An 18,954-nucleotide genomic window follows, 5' to 3' on the forward strand; every position below is an offset into this window, starting at 1 on the left:
TATTTACATTAATTTATTTCATTAAAATTGTGTATATTACATTGGTTGTATTTGATTACTTTATAATTTAATTTGAAAGTCATCTCATCTCTATACAGCTGCTACCTATGCTGTCTGAAAAAAAAGCACTATTTTTGTAGTTCATCAATATCAATCACATAGATCATGTATTTTCAGGTAGAGATACGCCGAGAAGCAACTGCTCTCAATCTCACATTCTTCTGTCTCTTATGTAGCAGGCATAAAACACAGATCTGACAAGTATGCGCGCAATGTATTTTGGTCATTATAGTTAACCTCTTGGGGCTATGTGGGACGCTAGCGTGCCACCCGTGGTGCACCCTATCAACAGCAGGTGCATTTCAAGAGCGGCAAATTTGAAACCAAATAAATGTCAAAATTCAAATTTTTCAAACATACAACTGTCTTACACCCTTTGAAAGATAAATATCTCCTTAATCTAACCACGTTGTCCGATTTCAAAAAGGTTTTACGGCGAAAGCATAAAGTTAGATTATGTTAGGAGAGTACATTGACAATAGCTGTGTGTAATGTTTTGTCAATTCAAAGACAGGCGTCACAAAAACCATAAAACCAGCTAAAATGATGCACTAACCTTTGACAATCTCCATCAGATGACACTCCTAGGACATTATGTTAGACAATGCATGCATTTTTAGTTCTATCAAGTTCATATTTATATCCAAAAACAGCGTTTTACTATGGCGTTGATGTTCAGAAAATCGTTTCCCTTCAATAACCGGCAGTCAAGTCAGCACCACAAATTAAATAATTAAAATTAGAAAACATTGGTAAAATATTATATTGTCATTTAAAGAATTATAGATTTACATCTCTTGAACGCAATCGACTTGCCAGATTTAAAAATAACCTTACTGGGAAATCACACTTTGCAATAATCTGAGCACTGCGCCCAGAAAAATACGCTTTGCGATACAGACAAACGGCCATGTTGGAGAGATCTAAAATCGAAAATACTATGTAAATAATCCATTACCTTTGATTCTCTTCATCAGATGTCACTTCCAGGAATCCCAGGTCCATAACGAATGTAGTTTTGTTTAAAAAAGCTCATAATTTATGTCCAAAAAGCTCTGTGTTGTTAGCACATGATCTAAGCCCGCCGGACTTCACTTCATGAACGAGGGGAAAAAATATATTTACGTTCGTTCAAACATGTCAAACATTGTATAGCATAAATCATTAGTGCCTTTTTTAACCAGAACATGAATAATATTCAAGGTGGACGAATGCATTCTCTTTTAAAACGTATTGGAACGAGGGTACCCAACATGACCTCGCGCGCCAGAGTCTAATCGGCCATCACCGTTCCAAGTCTCTTGTTCGGTCAGATCTCATAGTATAAGACTCAAAACACTTTGTAAAGGCTGGTGACATCTAGTGGAAGCAATAGGAAGTGCCAAAACATTAATCAGCCCCTGTGTGTTTCAATGGCATAGGCTTAAAGGTAATTCAACACATCAGGTATCCACTTCCTGTCAGAAAATGTCTCAGGGTTTTGCCTGCCAAATGAGTTCTGTTATACTCACAGACACCATTCAAACAGTTTTAGAAACTTTAGGGTGTTTTCTATCCATATATAATAAGTATATGCATATTCTAGTTACTGGTTAGGATTAGTAACCAGATTAAATCGGGTACGTTTTTTTATCCAGCCGTGAAAATACTGCCCCCTAGCCCCAACAGGTTAATTACCACATTTTCTGCGCTAAACTATGTAGAATATTGGCCTTTTGGAAACTACAACTCACTACTACATCTCACAGTTCAGGCTTGATCTGATTTATCTCTAGAGAAACTGCAAAATGTGCTCATTGAGCATGCAGAAAAAAACTGAACGAAATGGAATTCCAATAATTGAACTGAACATTGCGCGCAGAAAAAAACTGAACCAAACGGAATTAAAATAATTGAACCGAAGACGGTCAATTAGTTGTTTAAAAACCGAAACATAACCGAAATGTTGGTTAATCACTCAGCACTATTAGCTATACAATTTTTTTATTTATTTTATTTCACCTTTATTTAACCAGGTAGGCAAGTTGAGAACAAGTTCTCATTTACAATTGCGACCTGGCCAAGATAAAGCAAAGCAGGGCGACAACATACAAAAACACAGAGTTACACATGGAGTAAAACAGCATACAATCAATGATGCAGTAGAAAAAAAATATATATATATAAGACTATATACAATGTGAGCAAATGATGTGAGATAAGGGAGGTAAAGGCAAAAAAATGCCATGGTGGCAAAGTAAATAAAGTATAGCAAGAAAAACACTGGAATGGTAGATTTGTAGTTTGAAGAAAGTTCAAAGATAAAATATAAATAATATGGTGCAAAGGAGCAAAATAAAATAAATAAATACAGTAGGGGAAGAGGTAGTAGTTTGGGCTAAATTATAGATGGGCTATGTACAGGTGCAGTGATCTGTGAGCTGCTCTGACAGCTGGTGCTTAAAGCTAGTGAGGGAGATAAGTGTTTCCAGTTTCAGAGATTTTTGTAGTTCGTTCCAGTCATTGGCAGCAGAGAACTGGAAGGAGAGACGACCAAAGGAGGAGTTGGCTTTAGGGGTGACCAGAGAGATATACCTGCTGGAGCGCGTGCTACAGGTGGGTGCTGCTATGGTGACCAGTGAGCGGAGATAAGGGGGACTTTACCTAGCAGGGTCTTGTAGATGACCTGGAGCCAATGTGTTTGGCGACGATTATGAAGCGAAGGCCAGCCAACGAGAGCGTACAGGTCGCAGTGGTGGGTAGTATATGGGGCTTTGGTGGCAAAACGGATGGCACTGTGATAGACTGCATCCAGCTTGTTGAGTAGGGTATTGGAAGCTATTTTGTAAATGACATCGCCGAAGTCGAGGATTGGTAGGATGGTCAGTTTTACGAGGGTATGTTTGGCAGCATGAGTGAAGGATGCTTTGTTGCGAAATAGGAAGCCAATTCGAGATTTCACTTTGGATTGGAGATGATTGATGTGAGTTTGGAAGGAGAGTTTACAGTCTAACCAGACACCTAGGTATTTGTAGTTGTCCACAAATTCTAAGTTAGAACCGTCCAGAGAAGTGATGCTGGACAGGCGGGCAGGTGCAGGCAGCGATCGGTTGAAGAGCATGCATTTAGTTTTACTTGTGTTTAGGAGCAGTTGGAGACCACGGAAGGAGAGTTGAATGGCATTGAAGCTCGTCTGGAGGGTTGTTAACCTCTTGGGGCTAGGTGGGACGCTAGCGTGCCACCCGTGGTGCACTCCATCAACAGCAGGTGCATTTCAAGAGCGGCAAATTTGAATCCAAATAAATGTCAAAATTCAAATTTTTCAAAAATACAACTATTTTACACCATTTGAAAGATAAACATCTCCTTAATCTAACCACGTTTTACGATTTCAAAAAGGTTTTACGGCGAAAGCATAAATTTAGAGTATGTTAGGACAGTACATTTACAAGAGTAAATCCAAATAGCGGCGTTTTGTTCGTGCGTTCTAGACACTATCCGAAATGGTAAATCAGGGTTACGAGCATGGCGCAATTCGTGACAAAAAAAATCTAAATATTCCATTACCGTACTTCGAAGCATGTCAACCGCTGTTTAAAATCCATTCTTATGCCATTTTTCTCGTAAAAAAGCGATAATATTCCGACCGGGAATCTCCATTTAGGTAAACAGACAAAGGAAAAGAAAGCATTCGGTCGACGCGGGCACGCGCGTGAGTCTCACAATACTGTAACCAGCCACTACCCAAACGCGCTACTTTGTTTCAACCAGAGCCTGCAAAGCCACGATTCAGCTTTTTGCCGCCTTCTGAGAGCCCATGTGAGCCGTAGGAATTGTCACGTAACAGCAGAGATCCTTTGTAATGGATAGAGATGGCAAAGAAGGCCAAGAAATGGTCAGACAGGGTACTTCCTGTACAGAATCTTCTCAGGTTTTGACCTGCCATTTGAGTTATGTTATACTCACAGACACCATTCAAACAGTTTTAGAAACTTTGGAGTGTTTTCTATCCAAAGCCAATAAATATATGCATATTCTAGTTAGTGGGCAGGAGTAGTAACCAGATTAAATCGGGTACGTTTTTTATCCAGCCGTGTCAATACTGCCCCCTAGCCCTAAAAGGTTAATAACCTCTTACATCTACACGTTCCGCTAGCGGAACACCTGCTCCAATATCCAATGATAGGCGTGGCGCGAATTACAAATTCCGCAAAAATACAAAAACTTCAATTTTTCAAACATATGACTATTTCACAGCATTTTAAAGACAAGACTCTCCTTTATCTAACCACACTGTCCGATTTCAAAAAGGCTTTACAGCGAAAGAAAAACATTAGATTATGTCAGCAGAGTACCAAGCCAGAAATAATCAGACACCCATTTTTCAAGCTAGCAAATAATGTCACAAAAAACAAAACCACAGCTAAATGCAGCACTAACCTTTGATGATCTTCATCAGATGACAACCCTAGGACATTATGTTATACAATGCATGCATGTTTTGTTCAATAAAGTTCATATTTATATCGAAAACCAGCTTTTTACATTAGCATGTGACGTTCAGAACTAGCATACCCCCGCAAACATTTTTCTCGTAGAAAAGCGATAATATTCCGACCGGGAATCTCCTTTTCGGCAAACAGAGGAAAAAATCACAAAGACGGGGGCGGCCAGGTCACGCGCCTAAGCCCACAGTCCCTTGATCGGCCACTTGAGAAAGGCGATAATGTGTTTCAGCCTGGGGCTGGGATGACGACATTCAGGTTTTTCCCGGGCTCTGAGCGCCTATGGACGACGTAGGAAGTGTCACGTTAGAGCAGAGATCCTTAGTAAAAGATAGAGATGGCAAAGAAGTTCCAGAAATGGTCAGACATGCCACTTCCTGTAAAGGAATCTCTCAGGTTTTGACCTGCCATTTGAGTACTGTTATACTCACAGACACCATTCAAACAGTTTTAGAAACTTTAGGGTGTTTTCTATCCATATATAATAAGTATATGCATATTCTAGTTACTGGGTAGGATTAGTAACCAGATTAAATCGGGTACGTTTTTTATCCAGCCGTGAAAATACTGCCCCCTAGCCATAAGAGGTTAAAGACAAGACTCGTTAATCTAACCACACTGTCCGATTTCAAAAAGGCTTTACAACGAAAGCAAAATATTAGATTATGTCAGCAGAGTACCCAGCCAGAAATAATCAGACACCCATTTTTCAAGCTAGCATTTAATGTCACATAAACCCAAACCACAGCTAAATGTAGCACTAACCTTTGATGATCTTCATCAGATGACAACCCTAGGACATTATGTTATACAATACATGCATGTTTTGTTCAATCAAGTTCATATTTATATCAAAAAACAGCTTTTTTACATTAGCATGTGACGTTCAGAACTAGCATACTAGCAACTAGCACATCCGGTGAATTTACTAAATTACTCACGATAAACGTTCACAAAAAGCATAACAATTACTTTAAGAATTATAGATACAGAACTCCTCTATGCACTCGATATGTCCGATTTTAAAATAGCTTTTCGGTGAAAGCACATTTTGCAATATTCTCAGTAGATAGCCCGGCATCACAGGGCTAGCTATTTAGACACCCAGCAAGTTTAGCACTCACCAAAGTCAGATTTACTATAAGAAAAATGTTATTACCTTTGCTGTTCTTCGTCAGAATGCACTCCCAGGACTTCTACTTCAATAACAAATGTTGGTTTGGTCCAAAATAATCCATTGTTATATCCAAATAGCGGCGTTTTGTTCGTGCGTTCAAGACACTATCCGAAAGGGTAAATAAGGGTGACGAGCATGGCGCATTTCGTGACAAAAAATGTCTAAATATTCCATTACCGTACTTCGAAGCATGTCAACCGCTGTTTAAAATCAATTTTTATGCCATTTTTCTCGTAAAAAAGCGATAATATTCCGACCGGGAATCTGCGTTTAGGTAAACAGACGAAAGAAAATAAAGCATGTGGTCGACTCGGGCACGCGCCTAAGCCCATAGTCCTCTGATCGGCCACTTGTCAAACGCGATAATGTGTTTCAGCCAGAGGCTGCCTCGATATCGTTCAGCTTTTTCCCGGGCTCTGAGAGCCTATGGGAGCTGTAGGAAGTGTCACGTTATAGCAAAGATCCTGAGTCTTCAATAAAAAGAGCCAAGATGAAACACAACTTGTCAGACAGGCCACTTCCTGCATGGAATCTTCTCAGGTTTTGGCCTGCCATATGAGTTCTGTTATACTCACAGACACCATTCAAACAGTTTTAGAAACTTTAGGGTGTTTTCTATCCAAAGCCAATAATTATATGCATATTCTAGTTACTGGGCAGGAGTAGTAACCAGATTAAATCGGGTACGTTTTTTATCCGGCCGTGTCAATACTGCCCCCTAGCCCTAACAGGTTAAAATAGGGGAGTTTAGTAGGTTTGAAGTACTGTATTGTGTCCAAGAGTAGCGCATATTCATTTAAGTTTAAAACTAATGATTGAGGGGAGTATAATGGAATGAAGTATTTTTAGGTTTTGTTTGTAGTTAACGTTTGGGTTTCTGAATCGGTGTAGTATGAGGAAATGCTGACCAAGTGGTTATTTTATGGAAAAGGAGCGCTTAGCTAGCTTTGGGAAAAATCCTAGGGACAGGATATCTTAAAGGGAAACACACATGACATTTTGGAAGTTTTGTTTTCTGAGTTTGAATTAAGCACGTGAAATTCTTTTGATAGGGAATGTTCTGGGAAATTGAGATACAAAATGTAGATAAAGTTCTTAGCTTTCATTTGTCTAAGGTAGTAAGAAAAACGGTTCTGAAAGGGTGGTATGACTTTTGACCCCTCTGGTGACTTTTCCTTTTGTGGTCTGATCAGCCGCAATGAAAAGCCATTTGGATGGTGAATTTAAGGTCATTTGTGATACTGACTTTAAGGGAATTTGTATAACTGATAATTATGATGGAGTTAAAGTTCTTAGACACAATTGATCATTTGAACCAATGAGAAGACAAAATGACGATAAGGGTATAATAATTTTTCTTTGTGGAGTAGTTCAGATTAGTCCTTTTGATCTGATTATGTTACGTGAATATCGTTTGATAATTAGGGGTACTTTTACATTATCTAGATAAGTTTATTTTCCCTTAGGAAGTCAGCTGTGGTTGTATTCAGTGGAAGAGATTTAACACAACAAGACTGTGGAATTAATATAATAGTAATATTATATTTTGTTGTGAGTAAGTTTAACCTGTTGGGGGTAGGGGGCAGTATTGACACGGCCGGATAAAAAACGTACCCGATATAATCTGGTTACTACTCCTGCCCAGTAACTAGAATATGCATATAATTATTGGCTTTGGATAGAAAACACTCCAAAGTTTCTAAAACTGTTTGAATGGTGTCTGTGAGTATAACAGAACTCATATGGCAGGCAGAAACCTAAGAAGATTCCAAGTAGGAAGTGGCCTGTCTGCAATTTTGTAGTTCTCCTTTTGCTTGTCTATCGAAACTACAGTATCCGTGGAGTTATGTTGCACTTTCTAAGGCTTCCATTGGAAAAAGTGGGTTTGGTGTCAGATGGTATCAGTTTGGTGTCAGAATGATATCTTGAGGACAGACGTTCCGCTAGCGGAACCCCGTTCCGCCTGCGGAACCCCTAGCCAACAGCCAATGGCATCGCACGGCGCAAAATACAAAACCAACTAAAATACCACAATACAATTTTCTCAAACAATCAACTATTTTACACCATTTTAACCTGTTAGGGCTAGGGGGCAGCATTGACACGGCTGGATAAAAAACATACCCGATTTAATCTGGTTACCACTCCTACTCAGTAACTAGAATATGCATATACTTATTACATATGGATAGAAAACACCCTAAATTTTCTAAAACTGTTTGAATGGTGTCTGTGAGTATAACAGAACTCAAATGGCAGGTCAAAACCTGAGAGATTCCTTTACAGGAAGTGGCCTGTCTGACCATTTCTGGAACTTCTTTGCCATCTCTATCATTTACTAAGGATCTCTGCTCTAACGTGACACTTCCCACGTCGTCCATAGGCTCTCATAGCCCGGGAAAAAAGAGAATGTCGTCATTCCAGCCCCAGGCTGAAACACATTATCGCCTTTCTCAAGTGGCCCATCAAGAGACACTAGCTTATGCGCGTGACCCCGACCGCCCCGCCTTTGGGATTTTTTCCTCTGTTTGCCGAAAAGGAGATTCCCTGTCGGAATTTTACCGCTTTTCTACGAGAAAAATGACGTAAAAATTGATTTTAAACAGCGGTTGACATGCTTCGACGTACGGCAATTGAATACTTTGAATTTTATTGTCAGGAATTGCGCCAAGCGCCGACACTTCTTTACTATTTCGGATAGTGTCTGGACGCATACGAACAAAACGCCGCTATTCGGATATAACGATGGATTATTTTGGACCAAACCAACATTTGTTATTGAAGTAGACGTCCTGGGTGTGCATTCTGACGAAGACAACAAAAGGTAATGACATTTTTATAATAGTAAATATGATTATGGTGAGTGCTAAACTTGCCGGATGTCTAAATAGCGAGCCCGTGATGCCTGGGCTATATACTTAGAATATTGCAAAATGTGCTTTCACCAAAAAGCTATTTTAAAATCGGACATATCGAGTGCATAGAGGAGGTCTGTATCTATAATTCTTAAAATAATTGTTATGCTTTTTGTGAACGTTTATCGTGAGTAATTTAGTAAAATGTTAGCGAATTCCCCGTAAGTTTGCGGGGGGTATGCTAGTTCTGAACGTCACATGCTAATGTAAAAAGCTGGTTTTTGATATAAATATGAACTTGATTGAACAAAACATGCATGTATTGTATAACATAATGTCCTAGGGTTGTCATCTGATGAAGATCATCAAAGGTGAGTGCTGCATTTAGCTGTCTTCTGGGTTTTGGTGACATTATATGCTGGCTTGAAAAATGGGTGTCTGATTATTTCTGGCTTGGTACTCTGCTGACATAATCTAATGTTTTGCTTTCGTTGTAAAGCCTTTTTGAAATCGGACAGTGTGGTTAGATTAACGAGAGTCTTATCTTTAAATGGCTGTAAAATAGTCATATGTTTGAGAAATTGAAGTAATAGGATTTTGAAGATTTTGAAAATCGCGCCACAGGCTGGCAGTGGATGTTACGTAGGTGGGACGAATTCGTCCCGCCGGTCCCATAGAGGTTAAAGATAAGACTCTCGTTAACTTCTCTAGGGCCAGTGGGACGATTTCGTCCCACCTACGTAACAGCCAGTGGAATCCCGTGGCGCGTTATTCAAATACCTTAGAAATGCTATTACTTCAATTTCTCAAACATATGACTATTTTACACCATTTTAAAGACAAGACTCTCGTTAATCTAAACACACTGTCCGATTTCAAAAAGGCTTTACAACGAAAGCAAAACATTAGATTATGTCAACAGAGTACCCAGCCAGAAATAATCACACACCCATTTTTCAAGCTAGCATAGAATGTCACATAAACCCAAATCACAGCTAAATGCAGCACTAACCTTTGATGATCTTCATCAGATGACAATCTTAGGACATTATGTTATACAATACATGCATGTTTTGTTCAATCAAGTTCATATTTATATCAAAAAACAGCTTTTTACATTAGCATGTGACGTTCAGAACTAGCATACCCCCCGCAAACTTCCGGTGAATTTACTAAATTACTCACGATAAATGTTCACAAAAAACATAACAATTATTTTAAGAATTATAGATACAGAACTACTCTATGCACTCGTGGTGTCCGATTTTAAAATAGCTTTTCGGTGAAAGCACATTTTGCAATATTCTAAGTAGATAGCCCGGCATCACAGGGCTAGCTATTTAGACACCCAGCAAGTTTAGCCCTCACCAAAGTCAGATTTACTATAAGAAAAATGTTATTACCTTTGCTGTTCTTGTTCAGAATGCACTCCCAGGACTTCTACTTCAACAGCAAATGTTGTTTTGGTTCCAAATAATCCATAGTTATATCCAAATAGTTCCGTTTTGTTCGTGCATTCAGGTCACTATCTGAAGGGTGACGCGCGAGCGCATTTCGTGACAGAAAATTTCAAAATATTCCATTACTGTACTTAGAAGCATGTCAAACGCTGTTTAAAATCAATTTGTATTGTATTTTTCTCGTAAAATAGCGTTAATATTCCAACCGGGCAACGTTGTATTCATTCAAAGGCTGAAAGAAAAAAATTGAGAAGTTTCGTGACCACGCATCTCCAGTCTCACTGTCCCCAGGCTGACCACTCACAAACAGAGCTGCTGTACGTTGCCCAGAGACAGCAGACACCTCATTACACTTTCTGGCAGCTTTAGAGAGCCAATGGAAGCCTTAGAAAGTGTCACGTTACAGCACAGATGCTGTAATGTTGATATAGATGCAACAGAAGGACAACAAATTGTCAGACAGGGCACTTCCTGTATGGAATCTTCTTATATGCATATTCTAGTTTCTGGGCAGGAGTAGTAACCAGATTAAATCGGGTACGTTTTTTATCCAGCCGTGAAAATACTGCCCCAAAGTAGTTAAGGGGGTGATCATTTTTTTCATATTTATATGATATAAATATGAACTTGATTGAACAAAACATACAGAACTCCTCTATGCACTCGATATGTCCGATTTTAAAATAGCTTTTTGGTGAAAGCACATTTTGCAATATTCTAAGTACATAGCCCAGCCATCACGGGCTAGCTATTTAGACACCCGGCAAGTTTAGCCTTCACCAAAATCAGATTTACTATTATAAAAGTTTGATTACCTTTTGTTGTCTTCGTCAGAATGCACTCCCAGGACTGCTACTTCAATAACAAATGTTGGTTTGGTCCAAAATAATCCATCGTTATATCCGAATAGCGGCATTTTGTTCGTGCGTCCCAGACACTATCCGAAATGGTAAATCAGGGTCGTGCGCATGGCGTAATTCGTGACAAAAAAATTCTAAATATTCCATTACCGTACTTCGAAGCATGTCAACCGCTGTTTAAAATCAATTTTTATGCAATTTATCTCGTAAAAAGCGATAATATTCCGACCGGGAATCTCCTTTTCGGCAAACAGAGGAAAAATCACAAAGACGGGGCGGCCAGGGCACGCGCCTAAGCCCACAGTCCCTTGATCGGCCACTTGAGAAAGGCGATAATGTGTTTCAGCCTGGGGCTGGGATGACGACATTCAGGTTTTTCCCGGGCTCTGAGCGCCCATGGAAGACGTAGGAAGTGTCACGTTAGAGCAGAGATCCTTTGTAAAAGATAGAGATGGCAAAGAAGTTCAAGAAATGGTCAGACAGGCCACTTCCTGTAAAGGAATCTCTCAGGTTTTGACCTGCCATTTGAGTTCTGTTATACTCACAGACACCATTCAAACAGTTTTAGAAACTTTGGAGTGTTTTCTATCCAAAGCCAATAATTATATGCATATTCTAGTTACTGGGCAGGAGTAGTAACCAGATTAAATCGGGTACGTTTTTTATCCAGCCGAGAAAATACTGCCCCCTAGCCATAACAGGTTAACACTTCAATCTGAGTCCGAGCCATAAACCGGGGTGCAGGCGGCAGGAGTGCTGAGTGTGTTGTGTGAGTGTGGACAGAGAGATAACAGCTCAGGTGATAACGCTATCTGAAAAAGAGGGTGAGAGCTGGGAGAAGGGGGGGTTGGTCTACACACTGTGAACAATTTGGACTAAGTATGCATTGAGATACTGATCTTTCATTACCAGGCCACTTGTGACAGGAAACCAGGGACAAAAAGAGTTCAGTTTATAAATGTACCTTCTAACAGGGATGATGTGTGCTAAATTGAGAAGGGTGAATTCAAGCCATAGACTCAAAGGAAGCACTAAGGACTGTCATTCTGAATTTGGGTTGGATAATTTATAAAATGTTGAAGTTATGATTCGGCCACAGCGAGAGAGAGTTGCTCTCAAACTGGAGGGGTGGGGGCACTGCTCAAATTGATGAGGCGTACAGGCGTCGCCGGAAATCACACACATAGGGACTAAGGGAGCTCGGGAGACTTCCAGTCATCCTGGAGAACTGATAGAAGTCCACACACCCTATGTCCAAACACAAGGTCATTTGGACTGAAAACCATGCTCTCCTGTGAAACCTCCCTAGCGGCTAACAGTAACCAAGGCAGCCCATCCTCCCAATCCTTATCCATCTCAGTACAATAAGATCTCAACAAAGACTTAAGTGTTTGATGGAAACGTTCCAGCACTCCTTGACTCTGCGGGTGATAGGCGCTAGACAAATTGTGTTTAATATGGAGCTGTTGGAGAACCTGACCAAACATATTAGAGGTGAAATTAGATCCTTGTCACTCTGAATAACCTTAGGGATTCCAAACAGTGAGAAACTGAGTCAAAGCTTTTAGCACAGATTTAGTCGTGATAGACCGGAGAGGATAGGCAGCAGGAAACATAGTGGTCTGACACATCACAGTGAACAGATAACTACTACCCTTTTTAGAACGAGGCAGAGGACCAACACAGTCAATAATCAGATACTCAAAAGGTTGGCTGAGTACAGGAATAGGAAACAGTGGTACTGGCTTAATAGCTTGATTAGGTTTACCAGTTAATTGACAGGTGTGACAAGTTGATGAACTCAGAAACATCTTGTCACGTCCTGACCAGTATAGATGATATTTTGTTATTGTAGTTTGATCAGGACGTGGCAGAGGGTAGTGTATTTATGTATTTAGTTTTTTTTTGGTCACTGATTTATGTGTGTTTTCTATGGGTATGTTCTAGGTTAGTTTTTCTATGTGTAGGTTGGGTGCTGGACTCTCAATTGGGAGTCCTATAAGTAGGTGTGTGTTTTGTTTGTTCACTTGTGGGTATTTGTTTGAGAGCACTGCTTTTGTTGAGCCTGCTTCTCTGTTCCTGTCGTTAGTTTGTTTATTGTTTTTCCGTGGTGTTCGCATTTTTTATAATAAATATGTTTAGCACGCAACCCGCTGCGTATTGGTCATCTTTCTCAGACGATGATTTCTCTGTTTCGTCTGACGATGACAGCTGTGACAGAAAAACCCACCATACCAGGACCAAGCAGCGGAAGAAGGAGCAGAACACTAATTATATGGACTACGCTGAGAAAAGGCTTTTTGACATGGACAATCGCGACAAGTGGACATGGGAACAGATCCTGGCCGGAGGGGGCCCGTGGAGGAAGGCTGGTGAGGACCGGGAATGCTACCGGGGTACACGGCTGGCGAGGAAGCCGGAGAGGCACCCCCAAGAATTCTTTTGGGGGGGCACACGGGTAGTTTGGCTAGGCCAAGGAAGAGCCATAAGCCAGCTACCCGTGATTATGTGGAGGTGCGTAAGGAGTGGAGGGCGCCATGTTTCGCTGAGGTGCGCACTATCTCGCCCATACACACGCACAGCCCAGTCCGCCCTGTACAAGCACCCCGCTCGTGCAGGGCTACTAGTTCCATCCAGCCAGGACGGGTTGTGCAGGCGGTGCGATCACGGCCACCTGCGCGCCTCTATGGCCAAGTCTTTCCGGTTCCTGCCTCTCGTGCTATCCCGGAAGTGAGTACCTCCAGTCTGGTATGACCAGTACCAGCAACCCGGACCAAGCTTCCCAGTAGTCAGCCTAGTCCTGTTCAGCCTGTTCTCGCTCCCCGCACTAGCCCTGAGGTGCGTGTGCCCGGACTGGCACATCCTGTACCAGCCCCACGCATCAGGCTTCTAGTGCGTCAGCCCAGCCTCGCCAGTCTGGAGCCGCCAGAGCCGCCCGCCAGTCAGGAGCCGCCAGAGCCGCCCGCCAGTCAGGAGCCGCCAGAGCCGCCCGCCAGTCAGGAGCCGCCCGCCAGTCAGGCGCCGCCAGAGCCGCCCGCCAGTCAGGAGCCGCCAGAGCCGCCCGCCAGTCAGGAGCCGCCAGAGCCGCCCGCCAGTCAGGAGCCGCCAGAGCCGCCCGCCAGTCAGGAGCCGCCAGAGCCGCCCGCCAGTCAGGAGCCGCCAGAGCCGCCCGCCAGTCAGGAGCCGCCAGATCGGCCCGCCTGTCCGGATCCGCCAGATCGGCCCGCCTGTCCGGATCCGCCAGAGCGGCCCGCCGGTCCGGATCTTCCAGAGCGGCCCGCCGGTCCGGATCTTCCAGAGCGGCCCGCCGGTCCGGATCTGCCAGAGTGGCCCGCCTGTCCGGAGCTGCCATCGCCGCCCGCCAGCCGGGCGCAGCCATCGCCGCCCGCCAGCCGGGCGCAGCCAGGGTCGTCCGCCAGCTGGGCGCAGCCATCGCCGCCCGCCAGCCAGGCGCAGCAAGGGACACCCGCCAGCCAGGCGCAGCCATCGCCGCCCGCCAGCCGGGCGAAGTCAGGGTCGCCCACCAGTCCTCCGGCGCGGCCAGGGGCACCACCTAAGTGGGCGACATCAAGGGTGGAGCGGAGTCCACGTCCTGCACCTGAGCCGCCTCCAATATAGGTGGGTTGGGGAGGGGGGGTGAAGCACAGTGCCGTCGTTGACGGCAGCCACCCTCCCTTCCCTCCCTTTAGTTGAGGGGGATTTTTCTTTTTTGTGTTTTGTGTAGGTGCATCCGGGGTCTGCACCTTTGGGGGGGGGTACTGTCACGTCCTGACCAGTATAGAGGATATTTTGTTATTGTAGTTTGGTCAGGACGTGGCAGAGGGTAGTGTATTTATGTATTTCGGGGGGGTTTTGGTCACTGGTTTATGTGTGTTTTCTATGGGTATGTTCTAGGTTAGTTTTTCTATGTGTAGGTTGGGTGCTGGACTCTCAATTGGAGGCAGGTGTTTCTAGTTGCCTCTGATTGGGAGTCCTATAAGTAGGTGTGTGTTTTGTTTGTTCACTTGTGGGTATTTGTTTGAGAGCACTGCTTTTGTTGAGCCTGCTTCTCTGTTCCTGTCGTTAGTTTGTTTATTGTTTTTCCGTGGTGTTCGCATTTTTTATAATAAATATGTTGAGCATGCAATCCGCTGCGTATTGGTCATCTTTCTCAGACGATGATTTCTCTGTTTCGTCTGACGACGACAGCTGTGACACATCTCTTTAACCTAGGCCAAAAGAAGAGTCTTAATATGCGATTGTAGGTTTTCCTCACACCTATATGTCCAGCAACGTCATTGTGGGAAGTTGTCAACACCAACTCACGAAGCTTAACTGGTACAACAACCTGACTAATAGCCTCCCCCACAAAACAAATACCATGAGACACCCACTTTCTCATCAGCATAACTTCTTGGAGAAAATAGCCATGGGTGACATCTCCCAACTGTTCCACATGCACAATTTGGTCACGCAACTCTTCTAATGTGGGGTCAGCCCGTTGCTCCTTGATTCGATCGGAATGGGGTAGAGATAACGGGATAACAGGGAAAGTAGTGACAGATTTCTTTGTGCCATTCTCGATAGCCGGTGCAGTGACCAGGTTGCCACGGCTCATAGAACGCGTCACTGCACACGCAGAGAACTCCTCTGGGACTAGCATACCCACCGCAAACTTCTGGTGAATTTACTAAATTACTCATGATAAACGTTCACAAAAAACATAACAATTATTTAAAGAATTATAGATACAGAATTCCTTTATGCAATCGCTATGTCCGATTTTAAAATAGCTTTTAGGCAAAAGCACATTTTGCAATATTCTGAGTAGATATCTCGCCATCATGGGCTAGCTATTTTGACACCCACCAAGTTTGGCACTCACCAAACTCAGATTTACTATGAGAAAAATTGGATTACCTTTGCTGTTCTTCGTCAGAATGCACTCCCAGGACTTCTACTTCAATAACAAATGTTGGTTTGGTTCAAAATAATCCATAGTTATGTTCAAATATCCTCTGTTTTGTTCGTGCGTTCAAGACACTATCCGAAGGGTAACGAAGGGTGACGCGCCCGGCGCGTATCGTGACCAAAAAATTCTAAATATTCCATTACCGTACTTCGAAGCATGTCAACCGCTGTTTAAAATCAATTTTTATGCGATTTTTCTCGTAAAAAAGCGATAATATTCCGACCGGGAAACCCTGTTTTCGTTCAAAGACTTAAAATCTAAAATGGACTCTTCACGTGCACGCGCACCCCCGTCTCATTGTTCTCTGATCGACCACTTACCAAATGCGCTACTGTTTTTCAGCCATGGCCTGCAAAGTCATCATTCAACGTTCTGCCGCCTTCTGAGAGCCTATGGGAGCCGTAGGAAGTGTCACGTTACAGCAGAGATCCTCAGTTTTCAATAAAGAGAGTGTAGAAGGCCAAGAAATGGTCAGAGAGGGCACTTCCTGTTTGGAATCTTCTCAGGTTTTTGCCTGCCATATGAGTTCTGTTATACTCACAGACACCATTCAAACAGTTTTGGAAACTTTAGGGTGTTTTCTATTCAAATCAAACAATTTTATGCATATTCTAGTTTCTGAGCAGTAGTAATAACCAGATTAAATCGGGTACGTTTTTTATCCGGCCGTGCAAATACTGCCCCCTACCCTAGAGAGGTTAATCCTCCGACAGGTTTAACACGTATGCTAAAATGATTGTTGGAGGGGTGTCCGTGAGGGTGGGCCACGTTTAGGTGTCATATTGAGAATGATGTTATAAGGTTTTGAGGTTGAGTTTATTGTTTTTATTGTATTCTACATAACTGAGAAAACCTCGGGCAAGGTAAAGCAATTCATGCACATGCTTATACACCTTTCATGCGTGAGTTCCAAATATCTCTAACGGTCGCCCCAGCGTGAGTTTTTTTTATGCACGTGATGTTAGAACATTCTCTCCATTCCAGAATGAGATTGTTACAGAACAATACATTTAATCCGTTCTGCCCTCCAACCAAGGCACACAGCCTGTTTTTATTTATAGGCTGTTTTCAACCTGTCAATTTCAAATAATTTTCTCACAAGTTTTTTATTTTCTAAGAACAGTTTGAACTGAGGTGTGTTCCGCCTCATTCATTCACATAAAAGTATTCATTTTTACTTTTGCGGACCAATTCTAATCACATGGGTGTGATCATACCCTTCAGGGACCACTGTAGAATGATCACACCCGTGTGATGGTACGTGTGAAAGGGTTAAAGGACAACTGCCTAGAGAATGGATATGTTACTTATTTTTAGCTATATGTGAAAGGAGAAGTTTGGTCCTGATTCCCCAGTGTGGATGAGAAAGAGGAGCAACGGTTGATAAGGAGAAAGGGAGGCAGATTGCCTCCATAGCAATACATGCAGAAGGTGCATCTCCTTCTCACTTATACTGGATCAAATTTAAGGGTTTGGATTTAGTAAGTCCCAACGGAGGGAATATATGGGTGTTTTCTGTTAAGAGAATGTGTTTCTTGTTAAAAGGCTAAATAGCACTAAAGGGAGTAAGCAAAGGCACCATGTGTAATCCTGGGATTAAGTGTACTTATTGGTACAATTCTATAATGGCCTATAGTTATCTGTGCTTAATCCTATAATGGCCCGTAGTAATATTATAGTACTTATTATTTTTTGGAAATAATGTATAGGTGCACCATCAATATAATTGATCCAAGGCACTAGAAGGGAGGGGAAACCCCGCCTTGAGGAAAGAACTTAGATTTGGAAACAATGTTGGAGTAAAGCCGAGGGAATATGGTTATTAGCATAAAGTGGAGGTACTATGAAACTTGTATAAGCATGGAACTGTATAAAAGGTGTAGACTGAGACTGAGTCTGGGAGTTGGTCCATGGGCCAGCTCGGCTTGTTGCTTTGTAATAAAGTCTATTTAAATTCACAAGTTCCGATATCTGAGAAATATTATTGAGCAAATATTTCCACGACATGGCTACATGTCCAGTGCTGATAATACGTTGACATGGTGATAAAATGTAGCCACCGCTATGGCCTAGTTTTTCCAGGGGAGAATAAATCAAATTCATTTTTAAAAATGAAGAAAAAGTATTTAGGATGCCAGCCTTTCCCGGCCTTAGCAATGGTCGGCATATTGAATTTATGCTTACACCACCCTCACTTTTTGTATGCCACTATTGTATCAAATACACCAGATTTAGCACCTCAGGTTTCCCGCCCTATCTCACACACGCAGCCCCTCAGACAGGCCAATACCAAAGCCTCTTTCAGATAATAATACATGTAATATAGATGATAATAATAATTATACAATTATCAATAATACTCTAGATACTCACTGCTACTACCATAGGAAGAAAGTATTATAAAGCCTCATATGAAGCAGACATTGCGGTATTGATACAATGTGAGGTGTAGAGAGTAGCGACAAAATGCAACAATCAAATTCTAGAACAGCAGCATAGAATTCTGGTACCGCATCTTAAAAGAACTCATGCTGTAATGGTCATTTTTAATATTTAGAACTTACGTGTCAAGAGGTTAAGCACATTACTTATATTTACAACAGGAGTATAGTCTACCTGGCTAGCATGAAAATGAACCACGCCAAAAGTGTCCTCCATTCGCCATTTAAGTGCATAGACAAGATGTTTTTTTTCGATACAGGTGCATGATAATGGTCCTTCCTAAATTAAAACAAATTTCACACATATGTGACCCCTTTCAGGAAACTAGGCATATGTTGCAGGTCACTAATTCACTGGAGAGCCATTTGAACGTAAACTTTTTTAATATTTTTTTTTTGGCAGAAATGCCTTCTTGAACATGTGAACTTTCATGTGCCTTCATAAAAAACTTGTATGCCATCTGTAAATACGAGGAAAATTGTTAAATTACGAGCCTAGTTGGTTTAGCCACAGAAAAAGTTGGCAGCCTTTCCGCTACCCATGAATAGGCTGAGATAATGAGTGGGCTGGACATGCCAAGAGATGAGTTTGGATTGGTCTGCCATATAGCACGCTTCTGTCTATTTGAGCTGATCAGTATGTGTTGGTTATCCTGTCTAACGCTG

Source organism: Salmo salar, chromosome ssa04, assembly GCF_905237065.1.
Source record: "Salmo salar chromosome ssa04, Ssal_v3.1, whole genome shotgun sequence".
In the NCBI taxonomy this organism is placed as follows: Eukaryota; Metazoa; Chordata; class Actinopteri; order Salmoniformes; family Salmonidae; genus Salmo; species Salmo salar.